The sequence below is a fragment of the Carassius auratus genome, chromosome 39 (assembly GCF_003368295.1).
Source record: "Carassius auratus strain Wakin chromosome 39, ASM336829v1, whole genome shotgun sequence".
Taxonomy (NCBI): domain Eukaryota; kingdom Metazoa; phylum Chordata; class Actinopteri; order Cypriniformes; family Cyprinidae; genus Carassius; species Carassius auratus.
Window position 1 is genome coordinate 7,385,703 of NC_039281.1, and position 12,154 is coordinate 7,397,856.

The 12,154-nt window shown below is 39.0% G+C and overlaps 1 protein-coding gene across 1 annotated transcript in view; it reads left to right on the forward strand.

Moving 5' to 3' along the window:
• LOC113057829 (slit homolog 3 protein-like) overlaps positions 1 to 12,154 on the forward strand; it is a 154,535-nt gene that overhangs the window by 48,268 nt on the left and 94,113 nt on the right. The gene's annotated exons all lie outside the window — the stretch shown is intronic.

The window sequence follows — 12,154 nt, forward strand, 5'->3', positions numbered from 1 at the left end:
CATTTTGAGTTTCTGAATCCCATCACTGAAAAAGTTAATCCAAAGGAAAAGTCTCGATGCTAAACCAAACGCTTAGGTGTTGATTTGATTGGAAACAGCTGCATTGTACAGTTTGTGCTGAAAGAGCCATACACTATTTATTTGGTGGTGAAATTCTACTAGATGTATATTTGAAGTGAATTGCAGTTGAAATATTTGACCTACAGGATCTTCACTCCCTTAGGTATTATACTTAAACATTCATCAGACCCTATGTGTCAGTTGTTCTTTCCTCATCTTGAACACTCAGATGTTGTGTTTCCCATGAGCCCATGGATTGTCATGAGTATATTATGAGTGTGGATAGCTTTAGAGCACAAAAAGTTCTTTGTTACCCCTTAATAGAAAACTTTAAGATGCTTAACATGTATGGAGAGTAACATGTGTTTGGGAACTCTGCCTAAAACAACATGTTCCCAAACTATGCGTTGCCCCAAGGGTCACATTAAAGTAACTGTTATGAACTGTTGTAAACTAACGCCTTCTTTCACACATTTGTTCCTTTTCACCCTGTAGTACTCTCATTTCTATGAGCAGTTACAGTGCCCTCCACTAACTTTATCATTTGTCATCCTAACTCTCAGGAAGAGGGTTTTAAGATGCTGTGCTCCAATTCACAGGGGCCCAACTCACTCAACAGGCAATAGCTGTTGATGTTCACTTCACTTGACAAAATGTAATTAGTTTATACCCAAGACTTCCAAGTTAATTGATGCGGAAAATGTCTGTTGTTCAGTTGATTCTGAACAAACTGTCTCTGTCTCTTTTCCGTAGTCTGCTACACTGGCTACTGTACACTCTTATCTCCCTGATCCAGTGCCCAGAGTGAGAAACTGAGAGCTCTGATCCCGCCTTGTGCTTAATTGAGAAAGTTTGTGGTGGTTTTCTGGCCCTGTCACTTCTGATAACTCAAGCTGGCCAATCCCAAACTCTGCAGCCCTGCCCATCTCTCTTTCTCCACCTCAGGGGGTGTTCTTTGGTGTAGGCACACTCAATAGGACCAATATATGGTCTTCGACAGCTGGGGTCCAGATGTTCCCTAGATAAATGCATATGACAGGTCACATCAGTCCTGCTTTTGATGGAGGGCAGCATCGTGCATCTCTCCGTACCCCTTTAACCTTTCCTATGGTACCTTGATTCAGAGCAAATTAATTCTATCTCTGTTTGTCGCACTTGAAAAGTAATCAAGCCCCAATTTATCCACCTTCACGCTGATTTGCGCCAAATTACATTGTAGGTAAACAGGTCTCGTTGAATAGGACTGCTCTGGCATGTTGACTGTCGCGTCCTACCCAGATCCTCCCTTTCTTATTCTGCAGTGGTCATCAGAGGTATCCTGGCGTGGATAATGCATTGCAATCGTTTCAAAATGACTGGAACTAATGCAGACCAGGTTGAACAGCAATCCATTTCTTGACTAAAAGAGACATACTTCAAAAACCATCAGAAAGTTCTCGCTGCTTTATTTCAGACATAAAAGAAATTATCCAAATATTTCAAGGGGGGATTGAAAAGCAAAGCACTCATGCATTTTGATTGAGCAGGTGGTTCTCATTTCTTGTACAATACAGAACATCTGTGGGTTAGGTTGAAGCACATTCAAACACCGCCGATACTAATCCTCCACGAGCCCTCCTTCCCTCCCGCCAAGACCACCACCCTTTTGTTTAATCTCTGTTTTGCCTCTTGAACATCATCATGATTACCCAATGGCATGTGATGCATGGAATTAAAAAAAGATAACAGATTTTGGACATGCTGAGGTCTTGTGGAAACATTGAGCAGTTTAGAAACAATGACGCCGCTCATTATGTACCTCTCAGTGGAAAAGTGCTAAAAGACTTTGATATGATAGGGTGGAGGCCCAGATCTGTTTCCTTTTGGAGGATTTGTTATTTTGCAGTGCCCTCTCGCATTTTAATGGAGCTTTTCAATGTGTTGTAAAGAATTAAATCCTGCTCTGGCCGTCTGACCGGCTACATCCGGCTACATCCATAGATTTTTGCTAGAAATCCGAAGGAGGAAAAACTCTTATTGCATTTCTTTCAGTTTAGGGTCGCTATAGTTCAAAGTGCTGCACTTACCGGTGGGTTTATAGATTTGCATATTCCCCCAAATGCTTACTTTATCCCTTCTTGGAATTCTTTTGATGGTTTTGATGCAAACCTCACCATTCACCAATCTTAATTTCTTTCCTTGTTGTTATTCATTTTGAATCACGCCACTGGCATTCTCATTCAGAGGCATTCCTGATTGGCTTGTTCATCTCACTGTAAGAAGGATCAAAGATGAAGGTTTAAGAGTGAGACTGGTAATCTGATATCATTTGGTAAAGTGTAACTAATGAATTCCCCAACATCCATCAAATACCCTATTTTCCAACCCTAGCAATACGTCTGCTGTGAGACGGCGTGCTGTAATACTAAATATTAACACGTCGCCACGTCTGAGTTATTCTTTTGATGGTGATTGGTAGCAGGTGTCGGGGACCAGCTTGACAAAACAGAGATCCCAACACTGTAGCTCTGAGTACATGATGGAAGCCTGTTAAAGTGATTTATGGTCTGGAGACCCCTATGTTTGCACAATGCACACTTTCTTTACTGGATAATCTATATCAAAGCAGTCTTACAAGCTGAATGGAGCCAAAGACATGACAAGGGCATGAGTGTATCAGAATAACAGGGCCTGCTATTTAACATACAACTAGTTCACGTAGTCTTGATTAGAATCTGGGTGAGTTTAACTTTGCAAGACTACAAAGCAAAGTCTTGATAACGCTAGACTGCTTAGGCAGACGGGAAACAGAAACATGGCAACTAACAGGCTTGGGGTTTAGGAGTTTTTCTGAGAGGTGATTACCGGTGGACTTTAAAAGCTGGGGCTCATTACATTTCATCAGTGAACTAACTACTCTCTGCCAACCTCTCTACTGCCCACCCCTCCCTTCTGAAAGCCCTGAATCGGATTTATCAATTGCTAGATAGGCCTTAAACATTTAGTGGTTCTGTGTAAACAGCTTTAAATTAATAATGGACTATGTTTATTCAAGCCCTGTTATTATAAGCCCCTCACCCTCTTGTTGCATTTCAGCTTCTTCTTGAATGATTCACTCGATTGCCACTGCAAAAATCTGTCAGGACTGATTTACCGTCCTGATGAAATTGCCCATATTCTGCTATGTTTACAACTGCCTTTGAGTGGTACACATGCATTGAATGTGAGCATTTCTACTGGTTGCGCAACAAGCAATAATATTCACATCATGCAAAAATGTCAACAAAAGGAAATGTTCACCGATTACATTGATTAAAGCACTAGATCGTGTCATTCACATGGCGATCTCTTGAATTTGCCTGTCGCTTCCTGTTCGCCCAATGCCTAGCTGTGGTTTTGAAGCCCAGAGGGCCACTCATCAAAACCAGTCTCCATCCTCTAGCAATGTTTCCGTCAGCTGTCACAGGGGCTTTTCCAATTCTTTCTCTGTCACTTCCAGCTTTATGAAAACCTCCCGTTCTGGTCTGTAAGACAACCAGACAGCCGATCAGTGATTTGCTACTTCTGATGAGTTCCCCAGTGGTAGAACATTCCTAAACTTCAGAGCAAAGCAGGCGCTAAACCCCGATGCAAGAGCTTTAATCAAAAAAAAAAAAAAAAAAAAACACGAGGTCAGGATGATAAATAATGATTCCATGAGCTTGTGCTCATTAATTATCATTGAGGCAGCATAATTGTGCTTGTTTGGGTAGTTGCTGAATACTTTTTGTTTAATTGGGTGGCACGACTTGAGGTGTTGGCTCTACATAATCGTAGGGTGTATTTGGACTTTAGCTGATGAACTGAAGGCACCTTTCTCATATAAATGGATGTATTTACCTTTAGCACTGGCCTAATGAGCATGAGGAGAGCCCAGAGATGTGCTGACGTAAGTTCTAATTCAAACAGCATGGAAGGTAGGGAAAGCAGCCACACTTTCCTGAAGGGAGTTCAGTGAAAGTCTCAACAGGAGGTCAGTTTAGCGTGTGGAGCAGGAAACTTGAGCAAGCTACGAAGCTGATTTGCACACTCCACCACTCAGATTTTACTAAAACTTTTACATCAATTGTGCATCTTCAGAAAAATCCCCAGTTGTGCCATCAAAAGAATGATTTTTTAAAGAAAAAACTACCCCTTACTCAAAGACAATTAAGACTTCTATGGAGTACAGTCATGGGAATTTCCATTTGGAACAATTAGCTGTGCTAATGAGGCTCTCCGTTTGTTTGCTACTATGTTTGCATAATTTACAGGTCATTAAAACTGCACTATGTGCATCAGGTTGTGCACCAAATGTGGCTCTTTGATGTTAGTATCTTGATAAAGTCTTGCCACTTTGCTTGTTTGGAGTGGAGATTTTAAATTATCACGTTTCACACACTTGTTTTCCTGGCAGATGGTTGTAGTCACCATATTGGTTAGTTCACAGTTGCGTGCATCTTGCTCCTTGCAAGCTTAATGAGTGTGATGCATCTGCGAGCATGTAAATACAATATCCTCAATGTGGTTACTGATCCTAACCACCTTGTTCTTTGAGTTAGTGGTCTCAGTGTGCAGTCTTTATTGCCAGACCGCTCTCTGTGCTGTATGCCAAAGGGGCAGGCCTTTCCTGCCAGCTCATCACATCCTTCCGGCATTAAAAAAGCATGGCATTGGAGGTTCCACCAAACGTACGTGCGTAGGAAAATATCCAGAAAGGAGAAGTAATCAAATGATGTGATTCATGCATTAGACCTCCGTGTCTGCCTGCCTCTCCAGACTCCAATTTTCTAAGAAACACTTCTGCACTCTCTCACACTGAACTCAGACCCAAGCTTGTTTTATAATCAGACTCCTTCAGATTGACAGGCTTTGCCTTGCAATGTTCTGCTCTAAAAGGACTAATGTATTCCTTTAATGAACCTTGACTAGCATGCTTATAGAGCACTTCGCTTGGATTGGACAGCTTGTTTTGCTACTCAGTTTTCTGCCCCCTGGGGTGACTGCCACGAGCCAAGGAACGGTGCCAGACCTCCGCCAGGTATTCCTCGGAGAGAAGAGATTGAGACTGGGCAACTGAGCCTTTCTTATAAACAGGGGTTGGGGTAGGCTGGCTTAATCTCTTCACTTCGGTCAAATTTATAAAGATTACTTGAGTAGATCTAATCCAGGACCTCTGTGCCTTTAGTTGGAGACCAGGACAAGATGGCAAGGTACATACTACACCGCAGGCTGTTGCTCTGTTGGGCACCCACTATCATGTCAAGGACTCCTGCAGATAGCTTCTTGTAATCCTGTACTCTTACACAAATCCCTATAGCCTCATCCAATTCTTTTGGATCAAAGCGCTTAAGGACAACATTCCGCAATCTCCCAATTTAAGCTATTTTCCCAATCCGCTCCCTCTTCTGTAAAATAATTCTTTATGGATTGATTGATTTGATTGATATATATTATTAAAGCTGTGACTTGGTGGTTATAGCATGTGTTTGAACTAGTGTTTCAGTAGCCAGTACCAATACCAGTGATTTTTCACAATATTCAGTACAGTACAGATTTTTTGTTGAGCATATATAACATATATCTGCTTTTAAACACGAAAGCCGTTTTATTCTAGCTTCATGAATTCAGATTTAATCAACACATGAATGTTTGCAAGATTCATTCAAAATTAAAAATGTTTAACAAAAAGGTGAGAAAATCGTGTTTTTGTAAAATACTATGTCTGGATCAGATTCAGATCGATGATCAAAATGAAAATAGAGTCGATAACTTAACACCCCTAAAGCTTTACAGTCCTAAACTACTTTCTGGGTTGACATTTCATTCACTAACTTTAGGTTTAGGTTTAGTTTTGATTTATATGCTGTTTAATGTTTGATGATGCATCTGCTTACATACGTGATACGTGCTTGTTTCTGCTTCTTTGCCATGTTTTTATCCAGACGTTCAGTACTTTTTCAGAAGATGTGTATTAGCACATCCTACCATAACAGTGAACACATGGAAAGCTGGAAAATTCCATCAATGATGGAGAAGCGTTGTCTCGTAAACGACAGAAAATTCTGTCAATGGTGGGGAAAGAGTTAATATAAAATATAATACATAAAATTAACAATATTAAGTCTTCTTTATTATATTATATTATATTATAGATACTACTAGTACTAAAAAAAGACATTTACTGCTATTGCTTTATTATTGACTATTATAAAAGTACCATTTTTTTTTTTTTTGCTACTGTATGAATTATCAATTATTAATACTAAGAAAAAGGTAAATATCCTTTTGGTTTCAGATCTGTTACTGTCTTGGCACCAAATATCTGTGCTGGAGAATAGTATTCATAAATTCTTATGGTGGGGGTCAAATAGATGCTCCTGTAATTTAATGGTCTACTCTTTCTCCTGTTTCATATTTACCCACAGAGTTTTGAAAGGCATTGAGAATTCCTGCATGTAATATCAACATTATCTTCCTACTTCCCATTCACCCCCTCTTCACCTGCTAATCGGTCCGCTTTCAGTCACATGCATGCCTGTGGGTCACTGCATATTCAAATGTGCTGTCAGCATAACTCTTACGGGAGCATGGGCAGACATCCCATTGGATATCTATTCAGACTTTTGATTGTGAATGAGCCAATGGCCTCGGGGGATGACTTGCAGATGCATGCATGCTTTTCACCCTGCCACTGTTCTGCCATCTTAGCACTTGCAACATTTCATCCCATAATATCACCCTTTACATTTGGTGGGAAGCCAATCTGCTGATGTGCACACATGGCTGATTGACTGATCTTGATCAAACAATTGATCTCTTTGAAAGATGGAGGCCTAGTAGTGTGAGCATAGACAGCTGCCCAGATCAGGCAACTTTAATTGGTTTCCGGCAGCTTGATTACCTGTCGCATCTTAATTAACCTGCCTGCTGGATTGGGCAATTGTAATTGTTCACAGATGTTGCATGAGCCCCAGTTGACACCAAAGACTGTCCCTTCCTTGAAAGGAGAACAAACATATGGTGAAGAGCTTGAATTATATGAAGATATACTTTGCCAGTCCAAGCCCCTATTGACGATCAGCAGTGGAGCAGGGACTCATTTCAAGGCTATAAAAAGACGTAATTATTCTGGCATGATCCTGTTTCAAGGCTTTTGATGTTCTGGCAAGCCAAAAGTCAGCTCTGACACATCAGAGGCCATGGAGGTGGTGTTGTCAGTGCCACAAAGCAGCCATGTTGTTGATGTTATTGAAAACAAACTTGACTGAAACATGCAGTCTTGAGTAAAAGCAGAAAAGCTTTCCTGTGTTTCTTAGTGTTTGGGAGCTATAACTCATGCAGGACATTTTGATGAGTCCAGCGTATGAGTCCTCCGTTTGGGATGCTTTTTAATATGCTCTGGTGCCAAATTACAAAGGATGAGCCATAGTGCGATGATTTATTTCACCTTGCACCCTGTCCAGTTCAAAGCTACCATGTCCAAAAAAAAAAAAAAAGAGGCTGTAATAAAACATATTTTACTTTTTGGCATGGCTTTCCCATCATCCTCCAGGTTTTCCAATAATCCATCAGGTGTTTATTTCCCATAAGGAGGAAGAAGCTTCACTTGTCTCAGCCAATTTTTTTAAGATCACACACGTATGAAAAGCAGTAGGAGCTCCTCAGAGAGCATGTTAGAAAAGACCACTGGTCATGGTCCAGAGCTTTAGAGAAGTCCTTATGCTAAACATCAGAGAAATCTGGCCAATTACAGTGGTCCCGTCCGGATATCAAGGGGGTTGTACTTGTAGAAAGTCAAAGCGAATTAGCAGAACTATATCTGCATTTCTTTACCATTTTTGAAGCTTGTCAGTCTCTAATTCAAGGAAGAAGCCAGGGCAGCTGTAGTAGCCTACTGCTATTCTCATATCAAGTTTTTCAGATTTTCCAGTCATCCTGCTCTCAGATTGGTCTTTTGTTCAGCTTTTGCGCAGCAGTCTACAAATGAGTGTGTCTCCGGCAAAGCTCAATTGCATATAATGGGGTTCTCCCAAATATAATGGAGCAATATGATCTGGAAAAATGGACAAACTGTATTGTTATGTTAGTACATTTTGTTAGTTTATCAGTGTGGAATTACTTGTGAGTTTTGTAGTCTGGGGGTTGAGAAGAGTCTGAAAAAATGGAGATGATTGGCAAACTGCTGATCTAGTGTGGCAAGACTTGTTTCCTTTCATAAAGAGCAGTAATGGAAGTCAGCCCTAGCCCTGGTGTCTAATTGGCAAATACTAAAGCATCCCATTACATGGGATATACATAGCGTGCACAACTGCAAACCCTCCATCTTATTGTAATCACTTATCTTTGGTCCTAATTTGGCAGTGACAAGTTAGTGAGGATACTTGTTGATGAAATGTTATTTCGGACAGAAAGCTGAACATAACCCCCAGCCACTTAGTCGAGCTAAAGTGGAATTTTATAAACGATAGCTAAACAAAAGAACACAATGTTTGAAAAGTGAAAGACATTTGTTAAACGTTTCCCCACAAACCATCTCAGTGTACGGCAGTGAGTGACTTGGAAATAGGTATGCACATGTAATATTGTAACATTTGTTTCTGTTGTTACAAGGTCCAATAAAAAAAGTGTCTATTTTTTGGCATTTTGTCTTTGATTTGATGGATAAGAGATATTATTAATTAATTATTATTAATTATTAAGATATTATTCGTGTATATACGTGTATGTACTGATTCTTTATTAGTTGTATTATTTTTTACTATAAAATATAAAAACAGAATAAAAAAAAATCTAAAAATTTAAATTTATTTCTGAAATAAAAAAAAATCTAAAATTAGGAAAAACATATAAATTATAGCATATAAATTGGATTTTAAATTATTTTTTAAAGTATGTATAGATACGGACTTAAACAAACAAGCAAATAAATAAATATTAGGTTGCATCATTGATCCATGAATTTAATTAAAGGTAAACTATGTATATGTTCAAAGGGAGGATGTGCGGAGCTTTCATGTTATTCATTAATTCATGTCGGTTGACCTCATTTCTTCACGCTGGTCTTTCTTCGTCTCTACGTGCGGGACGGGGTCCTGTGGGAAGGTGTTGGATAGGTCAAGATGAGAAGCTCTGTTGGGACACCAGTGCTGATGAGAACCATGTGGCTTCAGGCAAACATTTTCATCCTGCATGTCAAGGCCACCGGGGCACTCACACACAGGGTGCAAGGTGCACATCTGGGAAATAAACTAGAGCAGGACGGGGCATTTGAAATGTGTCTTGCTTCTGCATTAAGAAATGAGATGTCTTGTCCTACATCTTAAGTGAATGTGCTTTTCAGGATATCCCTATTGTCAACAGATCTCATTTCACGTGAGCTGCATGTAACTTTAATGTCTGCTCAATGTCTAATTCTGAGTTAATCATATGGGGTGCAGGGATTCTTGCCATATGCAGTTGTTACAGATCTCTTGGCATGAAGTAATACTGAAATAACTGCATGGAAGCTCACATTGTTTTTGCTTTCTCTTTCTGGAGCCAAAAAAATGAATGTGCCTCTAAATCTGGGTAATATGGACCCGTAGAACAGCAGTAAAGATGGAAAATAATGCTGTAGACTAATACCTCTGCAGTTAATTAAGCAAATGTGCTTGTGCAATGCAGCCAAAGGCCTGCTGAAGCTACATTTTAATGTTATACAGACCCAGCGTGCCTCACAAAGCATGTTTTAGAAAGGGCTTATTTGGTTTGGTAATTGTTGAATACATCTTTGCAACATATTTGTGGCTCTCAAGCTGTCTTCTTTCTCCTTCTCATTCCTTTTCCCCCCTCCCTCTGTCCACTTTTTTAAGCCACTTTTTTCAAAATGCATGACAAATTACGTCCCGCTTGACATTGAAAACTGTCTCTCATGAATTTCATATTTTGTTGCAGATGCACATTTAAGAGTGGTTAATCTGAATAAATTGCTCTAAGAATACTGTTTGCACACTATCAGTTTCTACAGAGACAAAAAACCAAACTGTAATGCCAAAACCAGATCAAACATTTTAGATTTAGTTTTGTGTTGTGTTGGTTTTTCATTATTTTGTTTGAGAAACCATATTAGAATATGGAAGCTCATGTAAGTCTAATATATATTTCGCAAAGTTAGTTACCATAATAGCATATAATAGCAACTATTTTTTCTTGACATGGCACTTGTGGATTTGTCTCACAATTGTGGCTTTATTTTCCTATTTATGACTCAAAATGGCATTTTTTTCACCAAAATGGTACTCTGTGTAGTTTTTTATTAAATTTTTTTACTGTACTTAAAACATAACATAAAAATGCAATAATAAATTAGCAGATATTTAGGAAGCATGCTACTTTCACATACGTACTTGTTTCTCAAAAACAAATAAGTTATTTTACTTTGAAATGTGCGTTCAGTGTCAGAATGTCTGTTTTGGTTTTGGTCTGTGTGTTTCTGCCCACTGCCAGTTTATCCAATAGTATTTTGACACCCTGGGTTGCCAGATGGTGGAAAGTGTATTAGAGCCATGGAAGCCAGCAAACGAACTGAGTCAGAGATTGCATATTCTACGTGGCCTAAAAAGTTCTGTGAACAGATGAATATTAAAATGCAAATAAATCAACTTACGGTGCTTGTCGCCTCCATTATCAGTTGTGTTCATTCCTGTTGCATGTCCTCAATCTGAGCATCAAGTCTGAGAGTGTGAGTTTAGATGCAGCGTTGCCAGAAGTGTTCGAAAAAGCTCTTTCCAGCCAGCCTGAGCTGAACACACAGTCTCAAATCACATCTGTGTAAACAAATGTATCACCATTTTAGGCGTCTGAGCCTTTTCTGCCCTTTGGAGCCCCTCTGAGCTCAGACTATGGCATCCTGTCAATCATTATTATCATCTGCTCTGAGCCACATTCAGCAGTGGTAGCTTTCTCAGCTGTGCCATCACACACAGTGTCATGTTGAACATAGATGCATAGGACGTTCGGCTGGATTTCAATCAGGTGTTAGGTAGTAATTAGGTTTAATACCCATGAACACTGAATCTTACTGACAGACACTGTATAATGTGTATTTGAAGTCATATGTTACAACAGCTGCTGAGTTTGTTACAGTACATGGTCATCAAATAAATTTCTCCTGTGTGTAAATAGTGTGGACATCTTTTTAGTTCTGATTAGTATTAAACCATCTAATCTAACTTTAGTTAAAATTTATTCTTATATGTAATGTTTCAGTAAATACAGTAAATATATACTTTAATTACTAATTAGGCAAATGACTTAGAGTTAGAAGGCAGTGATTTATTTATTTGTGGTTTTGATCCTTTGTGTATGTGTGTGTGTGTGTGTGTGTATACAGTGAGAGTGATTTCAACAAGTATGACATGTTCCTGGATCAATATCCTTCTTGATCCTGGAACAACATTCCAATCAACCAATCAGAATTGAGATATAACTTTTCAGGAAATATCTGTTTTAGGATTACAATCAGGGCTAGGTGCTTCTACACCCTTGTTAATCAGCTATCATTGCCCACTGATATAAAGAATAAATTATGGGCAGGGTTGGGTTTAGGGGTAGGGATTGGGTTAAGTCTATTTTTGGACCATCATCAGAAGATGTTGTTCCAGGAACAAAATCACAGCGGCTGTGTATATATATAAAGATTACTAATGCATTATTAAAAATCAAATCTTGTGCTTGTAAAAATTAGTAAATACACTGTGAATTAACAATGAACAACGGTATTTCATTAATTAACATTACCAAAGATTAATAAATACTGTATTAAATATTTTGCTCATTGTTCAATCATGCTAGTTAATACATGAACAAATGGAACCTTATTATAAAGTGTTACAGTATATATAATATTATAATTTATAATTAAAAAATGTTAATGCTTGTTGTGTGTAAAGGTCGATGAAGGATAACAGAGTTCAGAGTCTGTCTTGTGCGTCAGTCTAAACATAGTGGCTGGGAGCTTTCCTGTACACTTCAAACAAGAACGTAGGAAAATAGTCAAAGGATGTGTTTATGTGTGTTACACCGAGCAGCTGTGCTTTACACAAATATCACCTAT